This window comes from Haliotis rubra, unplaced genomic scaffold, assembly GCF_003918875.1.
Source record: "Haliotis rubra isolate DU_JTF1 unplaced genomic scaffold, ASM391887v1 Scf4, whole genome shotgun sequence".
NCBI lineage: Eukaryota > Metazoa > Mollusca > Gastropoda > Lepetellida > Haliotidae > Haliotis > Haliotis rubra.
The window spans coordinates 1,735,364-1,743,118 of record NW_025767079.1 but is presented as its reverse complement, the minus strand read 5'-3'; the positions used below and the strand labels follow the sequence as shown (position 1 = coordinate 1,743,118).

General features: G+C 39.7%; 1 long non-coding RNA gene across 1 annotated transcript; it reads right to left on the bottom strand.

Moving 5' to 3' along the window:
- Positions 1-6,976: 6,976 nt before the first annotated feature.
- On the bottom strand, positions 6,977-7,496 carry LOC124287176. The gene is made up of 2 exons (XR_006901200.1): positions 7,433-7,496; positions 6,977-7,225 (listed from the first exon to the last, which is right to left on the bottom strand). It is a non-coding gene; the product is annotated as an uncharacterized LOC124287176 (long non-coding RNA).
- Positions 7,497-7,755: the final 259 nt, after the last annotated feature.

Below are 7,755 nucleotides of genomic sequence, written 5' to 3'. Positions count from 1 at the left end.
TAATAGCATAAAAAACCCATTACTGTTTGTGTGTATGGCGTGAAACGTTGATAAATAATGTGTATGTCTTTGGCGGATTTCCTGTTTGGATTCGATCCCGACTTTACAGCGTGACAAGACTTCAGTTACTCGGTTTGTTCTGTACAGCGACACACATGGATAATTAAAGCTATAAACATGAAGGACAGCTTGTTCAGCTTGACCTGAGCTACTATACATATGCATGACCCGGGAGGTCAAATGGCACAAACGGCAGGTCGAGTTAACTTCATTAAATAGGGGAACAGAGAATTGCTGCTCACTGCCTAAAAGTCCGAATCGGAAACATTAAACCACATGTAGCTTTTTTTTAAGTTTAAAAGAAAGTTAGGACATTGCTGACGATTTCTCGATACTGAGATGTAAAACGGCGACCTTGTCTCGGCTGTTCGGACAAGTTGACAATCGACTGACATAGGTGCACCCCTTCACAATAATAGACCCAACCAGTTGTGACACGGTTACGCAATTCATTCGTATTCACTTGATCAGGTCAAGCAGGAAAGATTACACATTTGTTACTCTTTCTTCTCGGTAACCATTTGTAAACGCAGTTTTTAGTCATGTAATTAAATATATATACCACACTCCATTGTTGCTTACAAAGCTGTGATATTATATTTACTACTATCTGTTTTAGATATAATATAGTGCCTTGTGTCTCATAGGCCATATGGCCGGATGTTATATTTTATTGGATGTTTTAAAGTTTATGTATGTTTTATATATAACATGTGACACACAAATATATAAATATTTTCTTCTTCTTCTTCTTCTGTTATTATTCATTTTCCCTTGACGTGGACAGTTGATTCCTACCTGAATACAAACATGAATAAATAAACGCATTAATTCCGCCGCACTTTGGCGGTGGCATGTATGCACCATGATAAAACATGGGTCAATTCTTTCAAAAAATACATTTGTACAAGGATTATATCTGTGACCCATGTGATTGCCATAGTAGTCTCCATTTTCCCGACTGTCCAAGTCGTTCCGATTGTCCCAGTTCTCCCAAATGTCCCAGATATCCCGATAATCTCTATTGTTCCCGTTGTTCCAGTTGACCCAATTGTCTCAGATACCCCGATAGTCTCAATTGTTCTGATTGCGTGTTTTGGATAAATGATTCAAATGCAAAACAAAATTGTTTTGGTGTTTCTACATTTGGCGAAGATTAGCATCAGGAGATGCAAATACTTCAGAAAGATGGTGATCAAAGGTTTTGCTTCAACACAAGCTTTCTTCATCCTTAGAGCACTTGTATAAAATAAGGTTTCTTGTCGCATGTTGCTGTCGTATCCCTTAGCTTAGACAATGGATAACCTATGTGTTAACATAAGAAAGAAAGTGGAGGGTTATTTGTCATCGTTTTATTTTCCAGTTTCTGAAAGTTGACAATGTACAAGGTGGTTCAGTAACCTGCAAGGCTACAGTTCCAGTTATGCTGTCCAATGTCCAACCGTGTTTTAGGAATGGGGAATACAGTTCTTTTTAACCGTGGTGTCACCCTCTTTTGCCACCTCCTCCTTTGCCAAATCCAGTTTTGCCATCACTTCCTTTTCCACCACCCTCTTTGCCAAATCCGTCTTTACCACCGCCTCCTTTGCCTCCTTTGCCGACTTCTTTTGCCACCGCCTCCTTTGCCGCCACCACCGTCACGCCCACCATAGGCTGAACCAAAGAGAACTGTGAACACTGCAAAGATAAACGGCATGTCAATAGTTGACATAATCAGACATTGCATGCTGATACTTTGAAACAGAAAACAATTGCCAAGCATAGATCAAATATGCATTTAGTCGCATAACACTGGACACAAGTAGCCCATAACGAAAGTTAAGATAAACAAACCGCTCTCTCACATTTATGATTAAATAGTCAGAATTTTCGATGTTAGAATTTACGAACTCACCCAACGCTCCCACAAGAGCAACTTTAAAAAACTGCATCTTGGAGGGAACCCCTATCAACTTTTAGAACAAACGTTGTGGATATGATAATGTGGCAGCTCACAGATCTTTATATACAAATGAAACAGGAAATCGAGACACTGAATCTCAATACTAGCCCTGGATGAGGCATGATATTAACCATACTTATTTTCCACTGTTTTTTCCCCAGTTTTTGTTCCGAAATACCAATATACAACAGTACAACCAGAAATTATTGAGAATTTAAAGATTTTATATTTTTATATTTTTTTCACTCATTACTCACGTATTAAATGTGAATATTGGCACAACATAACTCTAGATTCAAAGACAGGTGAACAATTAGTAGTTTGTCAAGTCACCATGGGCAGCAATGCAGGCGTCAATGCCGCGGGGCATACTACTGATCAAAGAAGTTAGAAAGTCGTGGTCCATGCTGTCCCAATATCGGACCACCTCTTCTTCCAATTCAGCAATATTTGTCAGATATTTCTTATTGACACTTTCCTTCATATGTCCCCAAACATTTTGTATTGGATTTAGGCCAAGGCTATAGCTTGGCCAATCTAATAATGTCTTATTTTGGGTCCGAAACCAGGCCTGTGAATGCTTTGAACGATGTTTTGGGTCGTTGTCCTGCTGGAAAATCTAAAACTTTCCATAGAACACGTGAGCAGATGGAAGTAAATGTCCCTCGAGAAAATCTGTGTACCGCTCACTGTTCATATTCCCTTCAAATACACAGAGGGGCGTTTTTTAGTTTTTTTGGTCCAGAATTTCAGTGTATTAGGAAACAGCCACACAGAACTTTCACCTGAGAAAATCACGTTGTCCCAGTTAAAATTTCTATGCTGAAAGCACCAGTTCAACCTTCGCTACTTTTGTTCAGGTTTCATGATCGGTGATGGAATTCCTCGACTTTTCTGCCAACCCATTGCATGCAGCTCAGTTCTAATTGTCTCCTTACAGACAGCCACAGTTCCTCTATCAATCGTATCCAGCCTTAAGTTTTCTAAACTCCTTCGTTTGTTTTTAGAAACAAGAATACCAAGCCGCCTCCTGTCACCGACAGTCAGTTTTCTGGGCCTCCCTGCGCCTCCCTCATGCTCAATGCCATATCCATTTGCAATATTTTTCAAAACACGATAAACAGTGGACACAGGGATGTCTGTTCTACTTGAAATCACTTTAGCTTATCTGACGTCCTTGTTATAATGCTCTAAAATCAACTTCCTCTTCTCTAAATCATCCATATTGAGGATCACTGAAACTATGTTATGTGATATAACCTTGACATTTCTCACTTGTCATTGTTTGTCACGTCCATCTTCCTGCATGGTTATCGAAGCCATGCTGTGTATCTGTGACCTAACCTGGAATCCCTGCGTTCTTTCACTGTTGGATTGCCTTCTAGGTGTATTGAATCATCCAATGAAATCCCAGCAGTAACCATAAAAATGGATTGGACGGAAGACTATATCAACTGAAGTGACAATCACCAATATCAGTGAAGCTCTTCTGCGATGTGCTATCACTGCTTACTTGGAGTAAACATTTTACTATCGTAATGTCAAACTTCACATGAATGGATTGTTTATTTACCAAACAAAATGCAGATGGTGTGGCACATTTGAATAAAGGCATGCCTATGGTATGATTTATAACACTATTTTGATGAGGTTAATCGAGCATGCAAGAAGAGATTCATGTAAAGAGGTATATGTTTTGTCATGGCTTTGGACAATGTTAGGTGTTTGGTTATTTTTTGTGGCAATATTTGTGATATCATCCATTATTTTATAAACACAGCCATTTCCGATTCGTAAATTGCGCTAAATGGAAAGAGAGATGTTGGAGCAGCATATTGCTGACGGACGCTGTGCTTTTGTTTCAGTAAGGAGGTTTAATCAAACCTCAAAAGTGTAGTCGGAAAAACCGTGATTTAAAGGAACAAGGCCAGTGACATATTATCCTAATTATCTTCGAACGATACAGAAGTTGTTGTTTGTCTTTTGGGTGCGTGAATCAAATGCATACATGTTTTGCTTTGGTGTCTAATTATGGTGAAGATACGAACAGCATTAGCAGCTGAAAATACTTTAGAAAGATGGTGATCAATGGTTTCGCTTTAACACAAGTTTCTATCATCCTTAGATCACTTGTATAAAATCAGTTTTCTCGTTACATGTTGTTGTTCCATCCCTTAGCTTAGACAATGGATAACATATGTGTTAACATGTTAACTGGCAAGTAATCAGCCAGTGACAAGCAAAAGAAGAAAGAGAAGGGTTGTTTGTCATCGTTTTTTTTTCTGACAGTTGACAATGTACAAGGTGGTTCAGTAACCTGCAAGGCTACAGTTCCAGTAATACTGTCCAATGTCCAACAGTGTTTTAGGAATGAGGAGATACAGTATTTTGTAACCGTGGTGTCACCCTCTTTTGCCACCTCCACCTTTGCCAAATCCGTCTTTGCCACCACCTCCTTTGCCACCTCCCCCGTTGCCAAATCCGCCTTTACCACCGCCTCCTCTGCCACCTCCCCCGTTGCCAAATCCGCCTTTACCACCGCCTCCTCTGCCACCACCCTTGCCTCCGCTTCCTTTGCCACCGCCTCCTTTGCCACGTTTGCCGACTCCTTTGCCACCGCCTCCTTTGCCGCCACCATCGTCACGCCCACCATAGGCTGAACCAAAGAGAACTGTGAACACTGCAAAGATGAACAGCATGTCAGTGGTTTGACATAATCAGACATTGCATGCTGACCATTTAAAACAGAAAACAGTAGCCATGCATAGCTCAAAACTGCCTTTAGTTGCATAACACTTGAAACAATCAGTCCGTTACGATAGTTACAATAAACACACCACTCACTCACATTTATGATTAAATAGTCAGAATGTCGATGTTAGAATTTACGAACTCACCCAAAGCTATTGCGAGAGCAACTTTGAATATTTGCATCTTGAGGGAACGTCTATCCACTGTTAGACCAAACGTTGTGGATGATATGATAATGTGGCAGCTCACAGGTCTTTATATACAAATGGAACAGGAAGTTAAGACACTTAATCTCAATCCTTGCCCTGGATGAGGCATGATTACATTCTCCTTTTGCACTGTTTTTCTTCCCAGTTTTTGTTCCGAAATACCATTATATTATGTAATGTCACCTTGATGTTTCTCACTTACCTTTGTTTGTCATGTCCATCTTCCTGCATGGTTATGAAAGCGATGCTGTGTATCTGTGACTTAACCTGGAATCCCCGCGTTCTTTCACTGTTGGATCGCCGTGTAGGTATTTTGAATCATCCAATGACATCCCAGCAGTTCCCATAAAAAGTGGATTGTACAGAAGACCATATCAACCTCACTGACAATAAGCAAATATCAGTGAAGTTCTTCTGCGATGTGCTGACACAATTATATTGGGGTAAACATTTTATTGTCGTAATGTCAAGCTGCATATTAAGCCAAGGTGTGTTCTCTGACAATAGGTGGCATCGCGTACTACTGGACTCGCTAAGGGGAGATGAGGCTCGATAAGAGTGTTAATCATCCCAGTAGGCTGATAACACGAACTATCAGATACGGCTGGCTGCAAAATATTAGATGGAACTGAAAAGGTGGTTATGTCACACAGTGCATACGTTCTTTATAAACCTAATTACTGTAAAGCTGGTCTGCGATGTGCTATCACTGCTTACTTGGAGTAAACATTTTACTATCGTAATGTCAAACTTCACATTGAGTGGATTGTTTATTTACCAAACAAAATGCAGATGGTGTGGCACATTTGAATAAAGTCATGCCCATGGTATGATTTATAACACTATTTTGATGAGGTTAATCGAGCATGTAAGAAGAGATTCATGTAAAGAGGTACATGCTTTGTCATGGCTTTGGACCATGTTATGTGTTTGGTTATTTTGTGTGGCAATATTTGTGATATTATCAATATGTTTGCACACACTGCCATTTACGCTACCTAAATTGCTCTAAATGGAAGGAGAGATGTTGGAGCAGCAAATTGCAGTCGAACATAGTGTTTGCGTATCAGTGTTAGAAGGTTGGATCAAACGTCAAAAGTATGCACAGTGGACGAGAGTAAAATACATGTTAATGCCTATAAATATTTGGCATTCTCATCTTTGCCTATGAATGCTTTTGGCAGTCACTTTGAAAAGGTCTTAAAAGTTTCTTATTGGCGAAATTCACAAGCTTTGTTTAAGACAGACAGGATTTATTGGGCCGTTGCACGTGCACGTTTATCAATAGACTTAATACATTACTAGAATCTGTGAATATAGAGGCATGACGTGGTGTAAATTGTTAAAAATTTCAAGTGTTGCAAAAACAGGTACTTTGTATACGGAGTATGACTGACTGTGCAAGTTGTTCCGATTGGCCCAGTTGTCCCAAATGTCTCAGATAACCTGATTGTCTTAATTGTTCCGGTTGTCCCAATTATCCCAGATTAATAGTCCCGAATGTCCTAGTTGTCAGAATTTTCCCGAATTACTCAATGGTCTCAATTGTTCCGATTGTTCTAGTTGGCCCAATTGTCCGAAATAACTCAGTGGTCTCAATTGATCCGGTTGTTCCAGTTGTCCCAATTGCGTAATTGGAGGCGTAGTTGAAAAACCAAGTACATTTGTTGTCAAAACGTAGCCAGTGAAATATTATCCAAATGATCTTCCTACGATACAGAAGTTGTTGATTTTCTCTTCTGAATGACTGAATCCAATGCAAAAAGGTTTCGTTGTGGTGTCTGCTTTGGGCGAAGATACGATAATTATTAGCAGCTGACAATACTTCAGAAATGTTGATCAATCGTTTCTCTTTAACACAAGCTATTTTCATCCTAAGAGCACTTGTACAAAATAAGGTTTCTCGTTACATGTTGCTGTTCGATCCCTTAGCTTAGAAAATGGATAACACATGGGTTACCATGTTATCCAGCAAGTAATTAGCCAGTGATATAAAATAGAAAAAAGGGAAGGATTATTTGTCATCGTTTTATTTTCCAGTTTCTGAAGGTTGACAATGAACAAGGTGGTTCGGTAACCTACAAGGCTACAGTTCCAGTAATGCTGTCCAATGTCCAACAGTGTCTTAGGAATGAGAAGTTACAATTCTTTTAACCGTGGTGTCAACCTCTGTTGCCACCGCCTCCTCTGGAACCTCCTCTGACACCACCTCCTCCTCTGCCTCCACGCACACCATAGGCCGACCCAAAGAGAAGTGTGAACGCTGCAAAGATAAATGGCATGTCAGTGGTTTGCCATTACCAGGATTTGTAAGTTGATTCTTTAAAATAGGTGACAATTGCCAGCATAGCTCAACAATGCATTTAGTTGCACAACAATTGAAACAAGAAGTCTGTAACAAATGTTACAACAAACACTCAAATGTTTTATTAAATAGTCAGAATGTCGATGTTAGAATTTAAGAACTCACCCAACCCTACTGCGAGAACAACTTTAAATATCTGCATCTTGGAGGGAACGTCTTTCCACTTTCAGAACAAACGTTGTTTATGATATGACAATGTGGCAGCTCACGGGTCTTTATATACAAATGAAAGAGGAAATCAACATACTTACTGTCAATACTAGCACTGAATGAGGCATGTTAATACATTCGCCTTTAGCACGATTTCCCCCCAGTTTTTGCTTTGATATACAATTATGTTATGTGATATAACCTTGACATTTCTCACTTGCCATTGTTTGTCACGTCCATCTTCCTGCATGGTTATCGAAGCCATGCTGTGTATCTGT